The sequence below is a fragment of the Ranitomeya variabilis genome, chromosome 3 (genome assembly GCF_051348905.1).
Source record: "Ranitomeya variabilis isolate aRanVar5 chromosome 3, aRanVar5.hap1, whole genome shotgun sequence".
Taxonomy (NCBI): Eukaryota; Metazoa; Chordata; class Amphibia; order Anura; family Dendrobatidae; genus Ranitomeya; species Ranitomeya variabilis.
Window position 1 is genome coordinate 633,798,112 of NC_135234.1, and position 20,079 is coordinate 633,818,190.

The window sequence follows — 20,079 nt, forward strand, 5'->3', positions numbered from 1 at the left end:
CACCTTTACACCTAATGAAGAAAACGGAGGCGATTGTGGGAGAGGGGCGTCTCTAGGGTCCCTATAAAATAACTCCAGGCCTACCCCGTCATACGGGTGCATCCTATCCATACCATCTGGGGGACGGAGAGAGAGAACAGAAACATACCCGACAGTTGTGAGGACTATCCCGTGGTGCTCAGCAGGGGAGTACTACAACACACAGGCGCTAGTAGGAAGGCTACTGATTTCCACCAGCAAAGGGAACTCTGGATGTGCCTTCGGACCGGCCGGTCTCAGCCAGCCCTGTTAGCAGTGCTCTGGATTGTGGATGCCGAAGCCTTCAGTAAAAAGGTAAAGAGACTGCAACCCTGTGTCCTCGTCATTTACTGCGACCTACACCATTACCATCTACTCATCAAGGGAAGCCCTGGGGACATACTTCACCTGTGGGAAGTTACACCATCTAGCTGCCATTCTATCACCCCAGCAAACCCCTAGCAGCGTCGGTCACCCTGACCGAATACCACAGGTGGCGTCACAAACACTTGACAAACTCTCACCTACACCTTTATTTGGGCGCCCCTTAGCAGGGCCACGGACCAGGTCGGGCCACCGTGACACCCCTGGAACCGAGACCGAGGGACCCGTTACCGAGTACCCCGCTGCCCTGCGTTTGGGGGTGCTCCAAAAGGTTTTATGTTCAGGCACCACGGGTGAAGCTTCAGGTACAGTGGGTGCAGCTTCAGGGTTCAGGTACCATGGTGCGGCTTCAGGGTTCAGGTACCGTGGTTGTGGCTTCAGGGTTCAGGTTCCGCAGTTGCAGCTTCAGGGTTCAGTTACATATTATGGATCCTAAAGGTAGGTGGCAAAGCAAGGCGGAATACTATGGGAATAACAACAGCTATAATCTTATAAGGACTAATAATCCTGGGACCCAGTTTCCAAGATGGAACCTTCAACTTAATGTTCCTAGAGGACAACCACACCAAGTCACCAACACAGAGCAAATTTGGCTAGCGGTAAGTAGGTAACCCAATCCTCCTGATTCTCAGACACAAAACACCTAAGATAGGTCTCCAGATTCTTCTTAACCGGTTCAGTTTGCCAATTAGACTGCACGTGAAATGCAAAAGAGAACAACAGACTGATCCTCCAACGGGTGCAAAATGCCCTCCAAAACATGGAAATAAACTGTACACCCCGGACAGAAACAATATAGGTCAGGATCCCTTGTAATTTTTCAATATCCCTGACGAAAACTTGCGCCAAAGACTTGGTGTTCGGTAAAGCTTGTTATGCAATAAAATGAGACAGCTTACTGAATCTATCCACTACCACCAAAATTACAATATTCCCCGCTGACAGGAGTAGATCCATGATAAAAATCGACAGACAAGAGAGTCCAAAGTCTACTAAGAAAGTATGAGATGTCTTAGAACGTGAACAGACACTGCAGGCGCCTACATTCTCTCGCACATTAGGAGTTTATTAGTCTCCTGCTGTACCTGGTGTTTTAGTAGCTTCTCCATTTTGTCCGAACGATGTTCCATCCCTGTAGCCGCCTTCACCCAGGACATACGGTTTATCCACCGCTGCTACACGTGTTCGTGGAACGTTGCCCACATCCTAAGCACCACGTGTGAGGGGGTGACACGCTTAGCTGCTCCTCGAGGTAGACACAGGACCACGTTTGGTTAAAGACTCTGGGTGGTTTATTGCATCATAAACCAGAAACCCAAACTGGTAACAGAAGACAGCCTGTCTGGCTCAAAAGAAAGTAAAACGTTCATACACAGTCTTGCCCAGTACTTCTGGGACAACACATATGGCAGCTCTCACAGGAGCTTCAGTATGGAGACTTCCTTTCTCCACACAACACAGAGAAAATTTAACTCCCTCCAGCCACACCCTGGAGGTGGAGATATGGTGGGAAGGCATCCCACCCATCTCTGACGTACCCACCATGAAAGCCAGGCCCATATAGCGACTGGATTGCTCTCAGCACATATCATGCTGGAGATAACACTTATGGCTTTCACATCACGCAGAAAAGCAATCTTTGTGACACATATCTCCCCTCATGTACGACACCAGTTAACCTATCACAATGTATGTGTATATATGCACAGTGGGGGAAATAAGTATTTGATCAGATGTATAGACCCTTATAGCATTCTGAATCCTATTAGGATATTATTATTATTATTATTATTATTATTTATTGTTATAGCGCCATTTATTCCATGGCGCTTTACATGTGAGGAGGGGTATACATAATAAAAACAAGTACAATAATCTTAAACAATACAAGTCATAACTGGTACAGGAGGAGTGAGGACCCTGCCCGCGAAGGCTCACAATCTACAAGGGATGGGTGAGAATACAGTAGGTGAGGATAGAGCTGGTCATGCAGCAGTTTGGTCGATCGGTGGTTACTGCAGGTTGTAGGCTTGTCGGAAGAGGTGGGTCTTCAGGTTCTTTTTGAAGATTTCGATGGTAGGCGAGAGTCTGATGTGTTGTGGTAGAGGGTTCCAGAGTAGGGGTGATACGCGAGAGAAATCTTGTATACGATTGTGGGAAGAGGAGATAAGAGGGGAGTAGAGAAGGAGGATCTTGTGAGGATCAGAGGTTGCGTGTAGGTAAGTACTGGGAGACGAGGTCACAGATGTATGGAGGAGACAGGTTGTGGATGGCTCTGTACGTCACAGTTAGAGTTTTGTACTGGAGTCTCTGGGCAATGGGGAGCCAGTGAAGGGATTGACAGAGGGGAGAGGCCGGGGAATAGCGGGGGGACAGGTGGATTAGTCGGGCAGCAGAGTTTAGAATAGATTGGAGGGGTGCGAGAGTGTTCGAGGGGAGGCCACAGAGCAGGAGGTTGCAGTAGTCAAGGCGAGAGATGATGAGGGAATGGACTAGGGTTTTTGCAGATTCTTGGTTGAGGAATGAAAGGATTTGTGAAATATTTTTGAGTTGAAGTCGGCAGGAAGTGGAAAGGGCTTGGATATGTGGTTTGAAGGAGAGATCAGCGTCAAGGATTACCCCGAGGCAGCGAGCTTGTGGGACTGGGGAGAGTGGGCAGCCATTTACTGTAATGGTTAGGTTCATTGGGGGGGTCGCGTGAGATGGGGGAAAGATGATGAATTCTGTTTTGTCCATGTTAAGTTTCAAAATCTAGCAAAGAAGAAGGATGAAATAGTGGACAGACATTGAGGGATTCTGGTTAGTAGGGAGGTGATATCTGGTCCAGAGATGTAGATCTGTGTGTCATCAGCATAGAGGTGATACTGAAAGCCATGAGATTCTATGAGCTGTCCCAGGCCAAAGGTGTAAATGGAGAAGAGCAGGGGCCCAAGGACTGAACCTTGCGGGACTTCGACAGATAGGGGGCGAGGTGAGGAGGTGGTGTGTGAGTGGGAGACGCTGAATGTCCGGTCTGTTAGGTATGATGAGATCCAGGATAGGGCCAAGTGTGTGATGCCAAGGGATGAGAGGGTCTGTAATAATAGGGAATGGTCCACTGTGTCAAAGGCAGCCGACAGGTCGAGGAGGAGGAGGACAGAGTAGTGTCGCTTGCTCTTGGCGGTTAAGAGGTCGTTGGCGACCTTAGTTAGGGCAGTTTCAGTGGAATGGTTTGACCGGAAGCCAGAATGTAAGCGGTCAAAGAGGGAGCAAGAAGAGAGATGGGAGGACAGTTCAAGGTAAACGTGTTGTTCCAGTAATTTGGAGGCATAAGGGAGAAGTGATATAGGGCGATAGCTAGATACAGAGGATGGGTCAAGAGAGGGCTTTTTGAGGATAGGTGTGATGGAGGCATGTTTAAAGCTTGAGGGGAAAACAGTTGTTAGTGATAGGTTGAAGAGATGGGTTAGGGTTGGGATGAAGACTGTGGTGAGGTTTGGGATGAGGTGGGATGGGATCGGGTCAAGTGCACAGGTGGTGAGATGCGATCTTGAGAGTAGAGTGGAGAGTTGATCTTCTGTAATGGTGGAGAAGTTGGTTTTGGAGGTGGAGGGCTGGGAAGTCGAGAGGAAGGGCTCTGGGGGTTGTTGACCAAAACTGTCTCTGATGCTATCAATCTTCTGCTTGAAAAATGAGGCAGTCTTCAGCGGAGATAAGTGGGGAGGGAGGAGGTGCTGGGGGACGGAGGAGAGAGTTGAAGGTGTTGAATAGCTGTTTAGGGTTGTGAGACAGGGAGGATATGAGAGATGAGAAGTAGGTTTGTTTAGCTGTGGCGAGTGTGGTCTGGAAAGTAGTGAGGGACTGTTTGAATACGATGAAGTGCTCGTTGGAGTGGGAGCTTTTCCATCTGCGCTCAGCAGCCCTGGAAGCTCGCCTCAGTTCTTTGGTCAGGCTGGTGTGCCAGGGCTGTCTGTTGATTTTGCGAGCTTTGGTATGTGTAAGTGGGGCAGCAGATTCAAAAGCTACAGCTATTGTGGTATACAAGTTTCCCCCCCACACCATGGACCATCGTAGTATATACTGTATGTCCCCCATCCTGATATATATACAGTGGAGGAAATAAGTATTTAATCTCTTGCTGATTTTGTAAGTTGGTCCACTGACAAAGACATGAACAGTCTATCATTTTAAGGGTAGGTTAATTTTAACATTGAGAGATAGAATATCAAAAATAAAATCCAGAAAATCACATTGTATAAATTATATAAATTTATTTGCATTTTGCAGTGAGAAATAAGTATTTGATCCCTCTGGCAAACAAGACTTAATACATGGTGGCAAAACCCTTGTTGGCAAGCACAGCAATCAGATGTTTTTTGTAGTTGATGATTGTTACGCCTCAAGGAGGCAAACTAACAAGAGTGGACCCTCTGGACTGTGGAACCGACCTAGTGAGGACCGACCCCTATACAGGGACCGTCAGGGGCAATCCCAGAGGTCTCTAGTACCACAGCAGCCGATACCAAGAGGGGCGGCTCATAGGGAAGTGGGGGATGAGATGAGGATCCAATGGGAGATCCAAGGGGAGATGGAAGAGAATGGAATTCAGGAACCAGGGACGTGGACCCAAGAAGGGAAGGACAGGACTCCGGGTGAACGACAGGGGCAGGCACTAAGGAGAGAAGCAGAGTAAGCAGGATGAGGAAAGTGCAGACAGCGCAGCGCACTGAGGAGCAAAAATGGGACCTGAGTTACTAAGCCAATGAAACCCATATAATAATCAGGCACCTCCTCAAAGAGAAAGCAGCCTAATATACCCCATTCCTTACCCCAATAGGTTGGACGGCGCTTCCGGGTCACGGCACATTGGATCCATAAAAAGCCAGTAATGCGCGAGGCCGCGACCTAAGTAGCCCAGAGCGCATGTGCGGGTGCTGGGTTCTCGCTGCAGAGCGCGCAACCAGAAGCAGGGTAGAAGCGCGTCTGGACCAGGCAGCAGCAGGGCACCAGCAGCAGGGGACTGGGCAGCAGCAGCAGAGGACCAGGCATCAGCAGCGGAGGACCGGGTGGCAGCAGTGGAGGATCGGATGGCAGCAGTGGCAGTAACAATGATGAGGTTTGCACACATGTCAGGAGGAATTTTGGTCCACTCCTCTTTGCAGATCATCTCTAAATCATTAAGTTTTTGAGGCTGTCGCTTGGCAACTCAGAGCTTCAACTTCCTCCACAAGTGTTATATGGAATTAAGGTCTAGAGACTGGCTAGGCCACTTCATAACCTTAATGTGCTTCTTTTTGAGCTACTCCTTTGTTGCCATGGCTGTCTGGTTTGGGTCATTGTCTTGCTGGAAGACCCAGCCACGACCCATTTTTAATGTCCTGGAAGAGAGAAGGAGGTTGTCATTCAGGATTTTACGGTACATAGTTGCATCAATTCTTCCATTGATGCGGTGAAGTAGTCCTGTGCCCTTAGCAGAGAAACACCCTAAAAACATAATGTTTCCACCTCCATGCTTGACAGTGGGGATGGTGTTCTTTGGGTCATTGGCAGCATTTCTCTTCCTCCAAACATGGCGAGTTGAGTTAATGCCAAAGACCTCAATTTTTGTCTCATCTGACCACAGCACCTTCTCCCAACCACTCACAGAATCATCCAGGTGTTTATTGGCAAACTTCAGATGGGTCTGCACATGTGCCTTCTTGAGCAGTGGGACCTTGTGGGCACTGCAGGATTTTAAACCTTTACAGCGTAATGTGTTACCAATGGTTTTCTTGGTGGCTGAGATCATTAACAAGTTCCCCCGTGTACTTTTAGGCTGATCTCTCACCTTCTTCATGATACCCCATGAGGTGAGATTTTGCATGGTGTCCCAGATCGATGTCGATTGACAGTCTTTTTGTATTTTTTCCATTTTCTTACTATTGCACCAACAGTTGTCTCCTTCTCACCCAGCGTCTTACTTATGGTTTTGTAGCCCATTCCAGCTTTGTGCAGGTCCCTTGTCCCTGACATCCTTAGAAAGCTCTTTGGTCTTGCCCATATTGTAGAGGTTAGAGTCTGACTGACTAATTGAGTCTGTGGACAGGAGTTTATTATAAAGGTGACTATGTAAGACAACTGTCTTTAATGCAGGTAACAAGTTGATTAGGAGCGTCAAACTGGTCTGTAGGAGCCAGAACTCTTAATGGTTGGTAGGGGATCAAATACTTACCGTATTTCTCACTGCAAAATGCAAATAAATGTATATAAATTTGACAATAATAATAATTATAATAATTTTTATTTATATAGCGCCAACATATTCCGCAGCACTTTACAATTAATGTGATTTTCTGGATTTTATTTTTGATATTCTATCTCTCAATGTTAAAATTAGCCTACCCTTAAAGTTATAGACTGTTCATGTCTTTGTCAGTGGACCAACTTACAAAATCAGCAAGAGATCAAATACTTATTTCCTCCACTGTATATATACCAGGATGGGGGACATATATACTACGATGGTCCATGGTGTGGGGGGGAAACTTGTATATCCTTATAGGATTCAGAACGCTATAAGGGTCTATACATCTGACCAACATGCAGGTGGGTGGGGGGGTGGGCAGGTCCAAACTTTGCCCCGTGGCCATTCAGACTGTAGTTACGCCACTAAGCAGAGGACCACAAAGGAATCCAGAAGGCCACCCCTGAAACCCATGGGCTTTTTTGCACTGCTCTCTATGGTGGAATATTTTGAGCATTACCTTCTGAGTAGATACTCCTGACAGTAGTAACAAACTTAAAGTGTGACTAACCTTGGATAGTCTTCTATTACATAATTTTTTGTCAGTAAAGTACTTGCCTGCACTGTTATTTTAATAGCATTCAAAACATTGCAGGATTGTTCCAGTAGCGTGACTGGAACAACACTACAGTTTCTTGAATGGTCGCTATAAAAAATAGAGCACAGGCAAGTATGAGCCAGTCTGTAGGCGATGGAAACATTGACAAGGCTGCGGTACTTGCACAATCGGAGGTGCTGAATCTGGGGGCCCCCCCACCAAATTAGTATTGATGACTTATCGTAACTCGTAAGGGCTTGTTCAGACTAGTGCGTAATATGGACGTGTGCTGTCCAAGTACAAATCGGACAGCATACTGACCAATGTAACTCAATAGAGCTACTCAGATGACAGTTTTAATCACAAATACCAAGTGTCTATGTGAAAAAAAATGGCAGCATGCACAGTCCTCTTTCTTCTTTCAGATCAGGGTTGCCAACTTTACTTTTTATTTTTTCTGGACAGTTTATCAAAAAATCACAGAGAGACAATATTTTTAGGGACACAGTGGAAAACCATAATAAATCATGATTATAAACGATACATGTCTAAAGCCAATAATTCTGATGAGAAAACACCAGCTGTATTCACTGTTAACTCAAATGATTATAATTACGGTCAAAATAATCTGCGCAAGTTTCTTCCATTTAAAAAAAAGCTCACGAACGCCTTACTTTTTTTATTTACGGACAGTACAACAAAGTGCCCTATTTTTACAGATTGTCCTGGAATTTCTGGACAGTTGTCAATACTTTTTAGGATGACACTCACTAATTCATGTCTATGGGTGCTGTGGTAATGCGACTCACTCAGCTGCTTCACAGAGGTAGACACAGGAATGTTTCTTTTGCTGGTTTATTTAAAGGGAACCTGTCACCCCCCAAAACCCCCCCACCCCTCCAGGCATTTTTAAATAAAAGAGCCACCTTGTGCAGTAATGCTGCATTCTGACAAGGTGGCTCTTTTAGTTCTGGGTGCTGTATCTGCCGAAATAATCAGTTTTATAATTTGTCCTAAATACCTTGTCTTCAGTCAAGGAGGCAGGCGTTTCCCCCTGCTTCAGACGCCACACAGCCGTCACAGAAAATCTTTTTGGCGCCGCCTCCTCAGCGCTGTTTTGAAAATAGCCGGCGCCTGCGCTCTTTTCTCCTTTCTTGGGCAAGTGCAGTGAGCGCTGCCCGTCTTTCCTCATATGCAGTCTCGGTGACTGCGCCTGTGCGGCCGCCCTGCTTGTGAATCCCAGCCCCGCAGTGACTTATGATTTATGGTGCATGGTCTGACTAGTTCAAATCTATGACCTATTAGGTAGTACTTCAATGTATCCACGGCCCATTTGATGGCTAAGCACTCTTCCTCGACAATGGCATAGTTTTTCTCGAAGGAGAAGAGCTTCCTTCTCAGATACAGAATGGGATGTTCTTCACCATTTATTTTTTGAGACAGCAAAACTCCCAACCCGACTTCTGAAGCATCTGTCTGGACAGGCCGGTTCCGAGAGCTTCCGTCTCAGATACAGAATGGGATACTCTTCACCATTTATTTTCTGAGACAGCAAAACTCCCAACCCGACTTCTGAAGCATCTGTCTTAGCAGGCCGGTTCTAGAAAAATATGTACATGCTCTAGGGCTATACACTTGGCAAATGAGTTCCATAGTGGTACAGCTTCAGGGTAACAGGATGCATAGTCCATCACCACCACAATGTACTGATGCCCTCGTGCGGTCTTCATTAGGGTATCTACTAGGTCCATCTCAATTCTCTCAAATAGGACCTCTATAACAGGTAACGAGACTAGTGTACTTCGGACATGGGAAGAGGGAGTGGTTACCTGGCAGGTGGGGCAGGACGTACAATAATTTAGGATCTTCCAGTAGCATCTGGGCCAATAGAATCTCCGCATTATCCTCTCCTGAGTTTTTTCCACATGCAAATGTCCCCCCAAGGCATACGAATGGGTCATGTCTAAAACTCTTCGCCGATAGGGACCTGGAAAAAACAGATGCTCAACGATTTCCCCTCCCCTCAGTTTAGTCACCTGATACAACAACTCCCCATTGAGTGCAAAGTGTGGAAAACTGGTGTCTGAGCCTAGCTCTTGATCAACCCGTTTACAGATGGTAACACTGTCAAGCGCTCTCTTAAAAGTAAGGTCCCTAATTTGAGAAGTGCCAAAGTTCTCTCCGGCCACTGTGAAATCAATGAAGTTGGTCTTCTCGGTCACTGTCTCGTCCTCCTACCCGGCAAGGATATACAGGGGGAACTTATCCAGCCTTGATTTCGATGGGGCTTCTTCCAAAGGGGTCCAGCTTTCATCCGAGACACTTGGTACAGTCTCCCTTTGGCATAAGAGTCAAAAGAAAAGAAAGTCAAAACCGCACCCTTTCATATATAAATTGAAGGTCTCAGCGGACACAAGGGCGCACGTCCAAAACCAGGGAGCCCATCCCGGCCAGTATCAAGACCACAAAGAACAAAAAGACAGTGCCACAATGGATGGTGAAAAAATAGGAGCTTACATTTATTCTGCCTCCTGTAGCGACGTTTCGATCAACAGACCTTTGTGCTTGATAAAGGTCTGTTGACCGAAACGTCGCTACAGGAGGCAGAATAAATGTAAGCTCCTATTTTTTCACCATCCATTGTGGCGCTGTCTCTTTGTTCTTTGTCCCCTTTGACATAAGTCCCCCCCCAAAAAAAAGTCTCGCCCCACTATGACGGGATGTATCAAGTCCTTGACTAACCCGACCTCATGGGACTTAGTATCACAGTCTGTTTCCATGGTTACTCTGGCCACAGGGTAGTGGAGCGCCCCCAGACGCAGGGCCATGGGGTACTCGGTACCGGGCCTCTCTGTCTCGGTCCTGGGGTTGTGACGGTGGCTAGACCCGGTCCTTGACCCTGCTAAGGGGCATCCAATGAAAGGTGTGATGATGGTGCGTAGTGCAAGGTGCGATGAATAACGAGGACACAGGGTTGCAGTCTCTTTACCTCTTTACTGAAGGCTTCAGGATCCGCAATCCAGAGCACTACTAACAGGGCTGGCTGAGACCAGCCGGTCCGAAGGCACATCCAGAGTTCCCTTCGCAGGTGGAAATCAGTGCCTACCTTCTAGCGCCTGTGTGGTAGTACCTCCCTGCTGAGCACCACGGGATAGTCCTCACAACTGTTGTGTCTGTTTCTGATGTTCTTTCTCACAACTCTTGTTTCTGTTCTGATGTTCTTCTCCGTCCCCCAGATGATTTGGCTAGGACGCACCCGTATGACGGGTAGGCCTGGAGTTATTCTGGGACCCTAGAGACGCCCCTCTCCCACAATTGCCTCCTATGTCTACTTAGGTGATTTAGGTGAGACAGCCAACCTATAATTAACTGTCCTGCCGCTGTTTGAAGTAATGCTTGGAGCCCAATACTTCCTCGGCGTTCCGGCCACCGGCTACGCGCCTCAGTAGGATGTTGCCACGATCTTAAGGCACGACTCCTACTGGTTCTATTTTCCTTTGTGCTGTGATCTCGTTTCTCACTTCTCCACAATAAACCTCGCTTCGTGTCCTTTCTTAGGATGCCACCGCAACGGGTGCAGGCGCGGCTCCGTAACGTTCTGTCTTTTTCGCTAGGCCACTGTCAGGATCCCACCCCTGACAGAGACCCCCTTGAATCTTCCCCGCAACACCCCCTGCCACAGGATGTTGCCTGGGCAAAACCCAGTCAGCTTCTCTCTGACTTCCTATCCAACCCCCAGTTTTACCAGATTGTGAGGAGTGGCCTAATACATAGAACCCTTTGCTCCCCCTGGAGGCCAGAGTGTGAAGTGTAATGTGTGACTGTGATACCTGTTGTGAATTCTGTTCTGGAGCTCACTCCTGTGATTGCTAATGGTATTTTTGTGAGTTCTGCCCTTGGGCTCCCTCTGGTGGTTTCGAGTGGAACTGCTGCTCCTTTAGGTGGCTGTAGCAGCTGCCTTCACTAATCGCCTTGCCTGGGTTTGTTATTTAAACCTGCTCTGGGCTTTAGTTCATGCCAGCTGTCAATGTTCTTGGTTGGATTTGGTTCTCTCCTTGGATTTCTCATATGGCCTGTCCTTGTCAGCAAAAGATAAGTTTTTGCTAGTCCTTGTTTGTCCATTTGTTTTGGACTTTATTGCTCTGCAAATATGTCTCTTTTTGTCCAGCTTGTCACTATGTCATATTCAGACTAGCTGGAAGCTCTGGGAAAGCAGATTTGTCCCTCCACACCGTGAGTCGGTGTGGAGTTCATTTTTGTAAACTTTGCGTGGATTTTGTAGTTTTTAATACTAACCACACAGTATCCTTTTCTCTCTGTCTATCAAGTTTAGTATTGGCCTCCTTTGCTGAAACCTGATTTCATTTCTGTGTACGTCATTTCCCTCTCCACTCACAGTCAATATTTGTGGGGGGCTATCTTTCCTTTTGGGGTTTTCTCTGAGGCAAGATAGCTTTCTATTTCCTTCTTTAGGGGTAGTTAGTTCTTAGGCTGTGAAGAGGTGTCTAGGGAGAGTCAGGAACATCCCACGGCTATTACTAGTGTTGTTGTTAGGATTAGGGACTGCGGTCAGTAGAGATACCACCTTCTCAGAGCTCGTCCCATGTTGCGTTTTAGCCACCAGGTCATATCAGTGCGGCCTCTTAACCACCAGGTCATAACAGTACAGCTGGCCCACAATGTGTTAAATGCATCTCAAAAGAGGGAAAAGAAAGTTCTGAGTCATTTTTTTTTCCTTTGTAGCTTGTTTTGTCTTTTTTTTCCCCTTAATCTCTGGGTAGTTCAGGATTTTGGTGCTGATGTGGAGGTTCAGGGTCTGTCCTTGCACGTGGATCAACTCGCTGCAAGGGTACAGAGTATCCAAGATTATGTTGTCCAGACTCCGGTATTAGAGCCTAGAATTCCTATTCCTGATTTATTTTCTGGGGATAGATCGAAATTTTTGAACTTTAAAAATAATTGCAGATTGTTTTTTGCTCTGAGACCCCGTTCCTCTGGTGACCCTATTCAGCAGGTGAAGATTGTTATTTCCTTGCTGCGTGGCGACCCGCAGGACTGGGCATTCTCCCTTGAGCCAGGAAATCCTGCATTGCTCAATATTGACGCATTTTTTCAAGCGCTCGGATTGCTGTATGACGAGCCTAATTCTGTGGATCTGGCAGAAAAAACTTTGCTGGCTCTGTGTCAGGGTCAGGAAGCAGCAGAAGTATACTGCCAGAAATTTAGAAAGTGGTCTGTGCTCACAAAATTGAATGAGTATGCCCTGGCAGCGATTTTCAGAAAGGGTCTTTCTGAAGCCCTTAAAGATGTTATGGTGGGGTTTCCCACGCCTGCTGGTCTGAATGAGTCAATGTCTTTGGCCATTCAGATTGATCGGCGCCTGCGTGAGCGCAAGGTGGTGCACCATATGGCAGTGTCCTCTGAGCAGAGTCCTGAGCCTATGCAATGTGATAGGATTTTGACTAGAGCAGAAAGGCAGAAATTCAGACATCAGAATGGCCTGTGTTTTTACTGTGGTGATTCTGCTCATGCTATTTCTGATTGCCCTAAGCGTACTAAGAGGGTCCCTAGGTCTGTTACCATTAGTACTGTACAGCCTAAATTTCTCGTCTGTTACCCTGATTTGCTCATTGTCATCCTTTTCTGTTATGGCATTTGTGGATTCTGGCGCTGCCCTGAACTTAATGAACTTAGAATTTGCCAAGAGCTGTGGTTTTTCCTTGGAGCCTTTGCAGAGTCCTATTCCCTTTTAAGGGGGATTGATGCTACGCCATTGGCCAAGAATAAACCTCAGTACTGGACACAGTTAACCATGTACATGGCTCCAGCACATCAGGAAAATATTCGCTTTTTGGTGTTGCATAATTTGCATGATGTTGTTGTGCTGGGTTTTCCATGGTTACAGGTACATAATCCAGTGCTGGATTGGCGATCTATGTCTGTAACTGGTTGGGGTTGTCAGGGGATACATAGTGATATTCCTTTGATGTCCATTTCCTCGTCCCCTTCTTCTGAAGTTCCTGAGTTTTTGTCGGATTTCCAGGATATATTTGATGAGCCCAAGTCCAGTTCCCTGCCTCCTCATAGGGACTGCGATTGTGCCATTAATTTGATTCCTGGTAGTAAGTTCCCTAAGGGCCGACTTTTCAATCTTTCTGTGCCTGAGCATGCCGCTATGCGGAGTTATGTAAAGGAATCCTTGGAGAAGGGGCATATTCGCCCGTCTTCGTCACCGCTGGGAGCGGGATTTTTTTTTGTTGCCAAGAAGGATGGCTCCTTGAGACCCTGTATAGATTATCGCCTTCTCAATAAGATCACGGTCAAATTCCAGTACCTTTACCTTTACTTTCTGATTTGTTTGCTCGGATTAAGGGTGCCAGTTGGTTTACTAAAATCGACCTTCGAGGGGCGTATAATCTCGTGCGTATTAAACAAGGTGATGAATGGAAAACAGCATTTAATACACCCGAAGGCCACTTTGAATATCTTGTGATGCCATTCGGGCTCTCTAATGCTCCATCGGTATTTCAGTCCTTTATGCATGATATCTTCCGGAATTATCTGGATAAATTCATGATTGTGTATTTGGATGATATTTTGGTGTTTTCCGATGATTGGGAGTCTCATGTGAAGCAGGTTAGGATGGTATTTCAGGTCCTTCGTGCTAATGCGTTGTTTGTGAAGGGGTCTAAGTGCCTCTTTGGAGTTCAGAAGGTTTCTTTTTTGGGTTTCATTTTTTCTCCCTCGGCTATTGAAATGGACCCTGTTAAAGTCCAGGCCATTCATGATTGGACTCAACCCACATCTGTAAAGAGCCTTCAGAAATTTTTGGGCTTTGCTAATTTTTATCGCCGCTTTATTGCTAATTTTTCTAGTGTGGTGAAGCCTCTGACCGATTTGACGAGGAAGGGCGCTGATGTGATGAATTGGTCCTCTGCGGCTGTTGAGGCCTTTCAGGAGCTTAAACGTCATTTTACTTCTGCCCCTGTGTTGCGTCAGCCAGATGTTTCTCTCCCTTTTCAGGTTGAGGTTGATGCTTCTGAGATTGGGGCAGGGGCCGTTTTGTCTCAGAGAAATTCTGATGACTCTTTGATGAAACCATGTGCTTTCTTCTCCAGAAAGTTTTCGCCTGCTGAGCGTAATTATGATGTCGGCAATCGGGAGTTGTTGGCTATGAAGTGGGCATTTGAGGAGTGGCGACATTGGCTTGAGGGAGCCAAGCATCGCGTGGTGGTCTTGACTGATCATAAGAATCTGATTTACCTCGAGTCTGCTAAGCGGTTGAATCCTAGACAAGCTCGGTGGTCTCTGTTTTTCTCCCGTTTTGATTTTGTGGTCTCGTATATTCCGGGATCTAAGAATGTAAAGGCTGATGCCCTTTCTAGGAGTTTTTTGCCTGATTCTCCGGGAGTTCTTGAGCCGGCTGGGATCCTCAAGGAGGGGGTGATTCTTTCTGCCATCTCTCCTGATTTGCGGCGGGTACTTCAGGAGTTTCAGGCTGATAAACCTGACCGCTGTCCAGTGGGGAAACTGTTTGTTCCTGATAGATGGACTAGCAGGGTAATTTCTGAGGTTCATTGTTCGGTGTTGGCTGGTCACCCTGGGATTTTTGGTACCAGAGATTTGGTGGCTAGGTCCTTTTGGTGGCCTTCCTTGTCGCGGGATGTGCGTTCGTTTGTGCAGTCCTGTGGGACCTGTGCTCGGGCTAAGCCTTGCTGTTCCCGTGCCAGTGGGTTGCTTTTGCCTTTGCCTATTCCTGAGAGGCCCTGGACGCATATTTCCATGGATTTTATTTCTGATCTTCCTGTTTCTCAGAAGATGTCTGTCATCTGGGTGGTTTGTGACCTGTTTTCTAAGATGGTCCATTTGGTACCGTTGCCTAAGTTGCCTTCGTCCTCTGATTTGGTTCCATTATTTTTTCAGCATGTGGTTTGTTTGCATGGTATTCCGGAGAATATTGTGTCTGACAGAGGTTCCCAGTTCGTTTCTAGGTTTTGGCGGTCCTTTTGTGCTAGAATGGGCATTGATTTGTCTTTTTCTTCAGCATTCCATCCTCAGGCAAATGGCCAAACGGAGCGAACCAATCAGACCTTGGAAACCTATTTGAGATGCTTCGTGTCTGCTGATCAGGATGATTGGGTGACCTTTTTGCCGTTGTCTGAGTTTGCCCTTAATAATCGGGCTAGTTCGGCTACCTTGGTTTCACCTTTCTTTTGTAACTTTGGTTTTCATCCTCGTTTTTCTTCGGGGCAGCATGAGCCTTCTGACTGTCCTGGTGTGGATTCTGTGGTGGACAGGTTGCAGCAAATTTGGACTCATGTGGTGGACAATTTAACGTTGTCTCAGGAAAAGGCTCAACGTTTTGCTAACCGTCGTCGGTGTGTTGGTCCCCGGCTTCGTGTTGGGGATTTGGTCTGGTTGTCCTCTCGTCATGTTCCTATGAAGGTTTCTTCCCCTAAGTTCAAGCCTCGCTTTATTGTGGCTTATAAGATTTCTGAAATTATCAATCCAGTGTCTTTTCGTTTGGCCCTTCCAGCTTCTTTTTCCATTCATAATGTGTTCCATAGATCCTTGTTGCGGAGATATGTGGTACCTATGGTTCCCTCCGTTGATCCTCCTGCTCCGGTGTAGGTTGAGGGGGAATTGGAATATGTGGTGGAGAAGATTTTGGATTCTCGTTTTTCGAGGCGGAAGCTTCAGTATCTGGTCAAGTGGAAGGGTTATGGCCAGGAGGATAATTCTTGGGTTGTTGCCTCCGATGTTCATGCTGCCGATTTGGTTCGTGCTTTCCATTTGGCTCGTCCTGATCGGCCTGGGAGCTCTGGTGAGGGTTCGGTGACCCCTCCTCAAGGGGGGGTACTGTTGTGAATTCCGTTCTGGAGCTCCCTCCTGTGGTTGCTAATGGTATTTTTGTGAGTTCTGCCCTTGGGCTCCCTCTGGTGGTTTCGAGTGGAACTGCTGCTCCTTTAGGTGGCTGTATCAGCTGCCTTCACTGATCGCCTTGCCTGGGTTTGTTATTTAAACCTGCTCTGGGCTTTAGTTCATGCCAGCTGTCAATGTTCTTGGTTGGATTTGGTTCTCTCCTTGGATTTCTCATATGGCCTGTCCTTGTCAGCAAAAGATAAGTTTTTGTTAGTCCTTGTTTGTCCATTTGTTTTGGACTTTATTGCTCTGCAAATATGTCTCTTTTTGTCCAGCTTGTCACTATGTCATATTCAGGCTAGTCATTTAATAAGTGTTATTTAAAACTTTAAATATGTTTCTGTTTGTAATGTTCAAGTGTCCTCACCTCCCATAAAGGGAAGCACTGTTAAATTTACTTGTTCATTGCATTTCAAAATTTTGTATGTCTTTTGCTAACATGTACACCTCTTCACAGCCTAAGAACTAACTACCCCTAAAGAAGGAAATAGAAAGCTATCTTGCCTCAGAGAAAACCCCAAAAGGAAAGATAGCCCCCCACAAATATTGACTGTGAGTGGAGAGGGAAATGACGTACACAGAAATGAAATCAGGTTTCAGCAAAGGAGGCCAATACTAAACTTGATAGACAGAGAGAAAAGGATACTGTGCGGTCAGTATTAAAAACTACAAAATCCATGCAGAGTTTACAAAAATGAACTCCACACCGACGGTGTGGAGGGGCAAATCTGCTTTCCCAGAGCTTCCAGCTAGCCTGAATATGACATAGTGACAAGCTGGACAAAAAGAGACATATTTGCAGAGCAATAAAGTCCAAAACAAATGGACAAACAAGGACTAGCAAAAACTTATCTTTTGCTGACAAGGACAGGCCATATGAGAAATCCAAGGAGAGAACCAAATCCAACCAAGAACATTGACAGCTGGCATGAACTAAAGCCCAGAGCAGGTTTAAATAACAAACCCATGCAAGGCGATTAGTGAAGGCAGCTGCTGCAGCCACCTAAAGGAGCAGCAGTTCCACTCGAAACCACCAGAGGGAGCCCAAGGGCAGAACTCACAAAAATACCATTAGCAACCACAGGAGGGAGCTCCAGAACGGAATTCACAACAGTACCCCCCCTTAAGGAGTGGTCACCGAACCCTCACCACCAGAGCTCCCAGGCCGATCAGGACGAGCCAAATGGAAAGCACGAACCAAATCGGCAGCATGAACATCGGAGGCAACAACCCAAGAATTATCCTCCTGGCCATAACCCTTCCACTTGACCAGATACTGAAGCTTCTGCCTCGAAAAACGAGAATCCAAAATCTTCTCCACCACATATTCCAATTCCCCCTCAACCTACACCGGAGCAGGAGGATCAACGGAGGGAACCATAGGTACCACATATCTCCGCAACAAGGATCTATGGAACACATTATGAATGGAAAAAGAAGCTGGAAGGGCCAAACGAAAAGACACCGGATTGATAATTTCAGAAATCTTATAAGGCCCAATAAAGCGAGGCTTGAACTTAGGGGAAGAAACCTTCATAAGAACATGACGAGAGGACAACCAGACCAAATCCCCAACACGAAGCCGGGGACCAACACACCGACGACGGTTAGCAAAACGTTGAGCCTTTTCCTGAGACAACGTCAAATTGTCCACCACATGAGTCCAAATTTGCTGCAACCTGTCCACCACAGAACCCACACCACGACAGTCAGAAAGCTCAAGCTGCCCCAAAGAAAAACGAGGATGAAAACCAAAGTTACAAAAGAAAGGCGAAACCAAGGTAGCCGAACTAGCCCGATTATTAAGGGCAAACTCGGCCAACGGCAAAAAAGTCACCCAATCATCCTGATCAGCAGACACGAAGCATCTCAAATAGGTTTCCAAGGTCTGATTGGTTCGCTCCGTTTGGCCATTTGTCTGAGGATGGAATGCTGAAGAAAAAGACAAATCAATGCCCATTCTAGTACAAAAGGACCGCCAAAACCTAGAAACGAACTGGGAACCTCTGTCAGACACAATATTCTTCGGAATACCATGCAAACGAACAACATGCTGAAAAAATAATGGAACCAAATCAGAGGAGGAAGGCAACTTAGGCAACGGTACCAAATGGACCATCTTAGAAAACCGGTCACAAACCACCCAGATAACAGACATCTTCTGAGAAACAGGAAGATCAGAAATAAAATCCATGGAAATATGCGTCCAGGGCCTCTCAGGAATAGGCAAAGGCAAAAGCAACCCACTGGCACGGGAACAGCAAGGCTTAGCCCGAGCACAGGTCCCACAGGACTGCACAAACGAACGCACATCCCGCGACAAGGAAGGCCACCAAAAGGACCTAGCCACCAAATCTCTGGTACCGAAAATCCCAGGGTGACCAGCCAACACCGAACAATGAACCTCAGAAATCACCCTGCTAGTCCATCTATCAGGAACAAACAGTTTCCCCACTGGACAGCGGTCAGGTTTATCAGCCTGAAACTCCTGAAGTACCCGCCGCAAATCAGGAGAGATGGCAGAAAGAATCACCCCCTCCTTGAGGATCCCAGCCGGCTCAAGAACTCCCGGAGAATCAGGCAAAAAACTCCTAGAAAGGGCATCAGCCTTTACATTCTTAGATCCCGGAATATACGAGACCACAAAATCAAAACGGGAGAAAAACAGAGACCACCGAGCTTGTCCAGGATTCAACCGCTTAGCAGACTCGAGGTAAATCAGATTCTTATGATCAGTCAAGACCACCACGCGATGCTTGGCTCCCTCAAGCCAATGTCGCCACTCCTCAAATGCCCACTTCATAGCCAACAACTCCCGATTGCCGACATCATAATTACGCTCAGCAGGCGAAAACTTTCTGGAGAAGAAAGCACATGGTTTCATCAAAGAGCCATCAGAATTTCTCTGAGACAAAAGGCCCCTGCCCCAATCTCAGAGGCATCAACCTCAACCTGAAAAGGGAGAGAAACATATGGCTGACGCAACACAGAGGCAGAAGTAAAACGACGTTTAAGCTCCTGAAAGGCCTCAACAGCCGCAGAGGACCAATTCATCACATCAGCGCCCTTCCTCGTCAAATCGGTCAGAGGCTTCACCACACTAGAAAAATTAGCAATAAAGCGGCGATAAAAATTAGCAAAGCCCAAAAATTTCTGAAGGCTCTTTACAGATGTGGGTTGAGTCCAATCATGAATGGCCTGGACTTTAACAGGGTCCATTTCAATAGCCGAGGGAGAAAAAATGAAACCCAAAAAAGAAACCTTCTGAACTCCAAAGAGGCACTTAGACCCCTTCACAAACAACGCATTAGCACGAAGGACCTGAAATACCATCCTAACCTGCTTCACATGAGACTCCCAATCATCGGAAAACACCAAAATATCATCCAAATACACAATCATGAATTTATCCAGATAATTCCGGAAGATATCATGCATAAAGGACTGAAATACCGATGGAGCATTAGAGAGCCCGAATGGCATCACAAGATATTCAAAGTGACCTTCAGGCGTATTAAATGCTGTTTTCCATTCATCACCTTGTTTAATACGCACGAGATTATACGCCCCTCGAAGGTCGATTTTAGTAAACCAACTGGCACCCTTAATCCGAGCAAACAAATCAGAAAGCAAAGGTAAAGGGTACTGGAATTTGACCGTGATCTTATTGAGAAGGCGATAATCTATACAGGGTCTCAAGGAGCCATCCTTCTTGGCAACAAAAAAAAATCCCGCTCCCAACGGTGACGAAGACGGGCGAATATGCCCCTTCTCCAAGGACTCCTTTACATAACTCCGCATAGCGGCATGCTCTGGCACAGACAGATTGAAAAGTCGGCCCTTAGGGAACTTACAGCCAGGAATCAAATTAATAGCACAATCGCAGTCCCTATGAGGAGGCAGGGAACTGGACTTGGGCTCATCAAATATATCCTGGAAATCCGACAAAAACTCA

General features: G+C 46.6%; 1 protein-coding gene across 2 annotated transcripts in view; it reads right to left on the minus strand.

Annotated features, from left to right (window-relative positions):
* The window catches only part of LOC143816756 (uncharacterized), a 110,248-nt gene that overhangs the window by 75,178 nt on the left and 14,991 nt on the right, over nt 1-20,079 (minus strand). The window contains exon 1 of one of the 2 annotated variants that reach the window (XM_077297523.1): nt 1,488-1,587. The exons of the other annotated variant lie outside the window; for it this stretch is intronic. The gene's annotated coding sequence lies outside the window, so the exon portion shown is untranslated. Of the gene's footprint in view, nt 1-1,487; nt 1,588-20,079 lie in introns of those variants that run through there. 2 annotated transcript variants of the gene reach the window in all.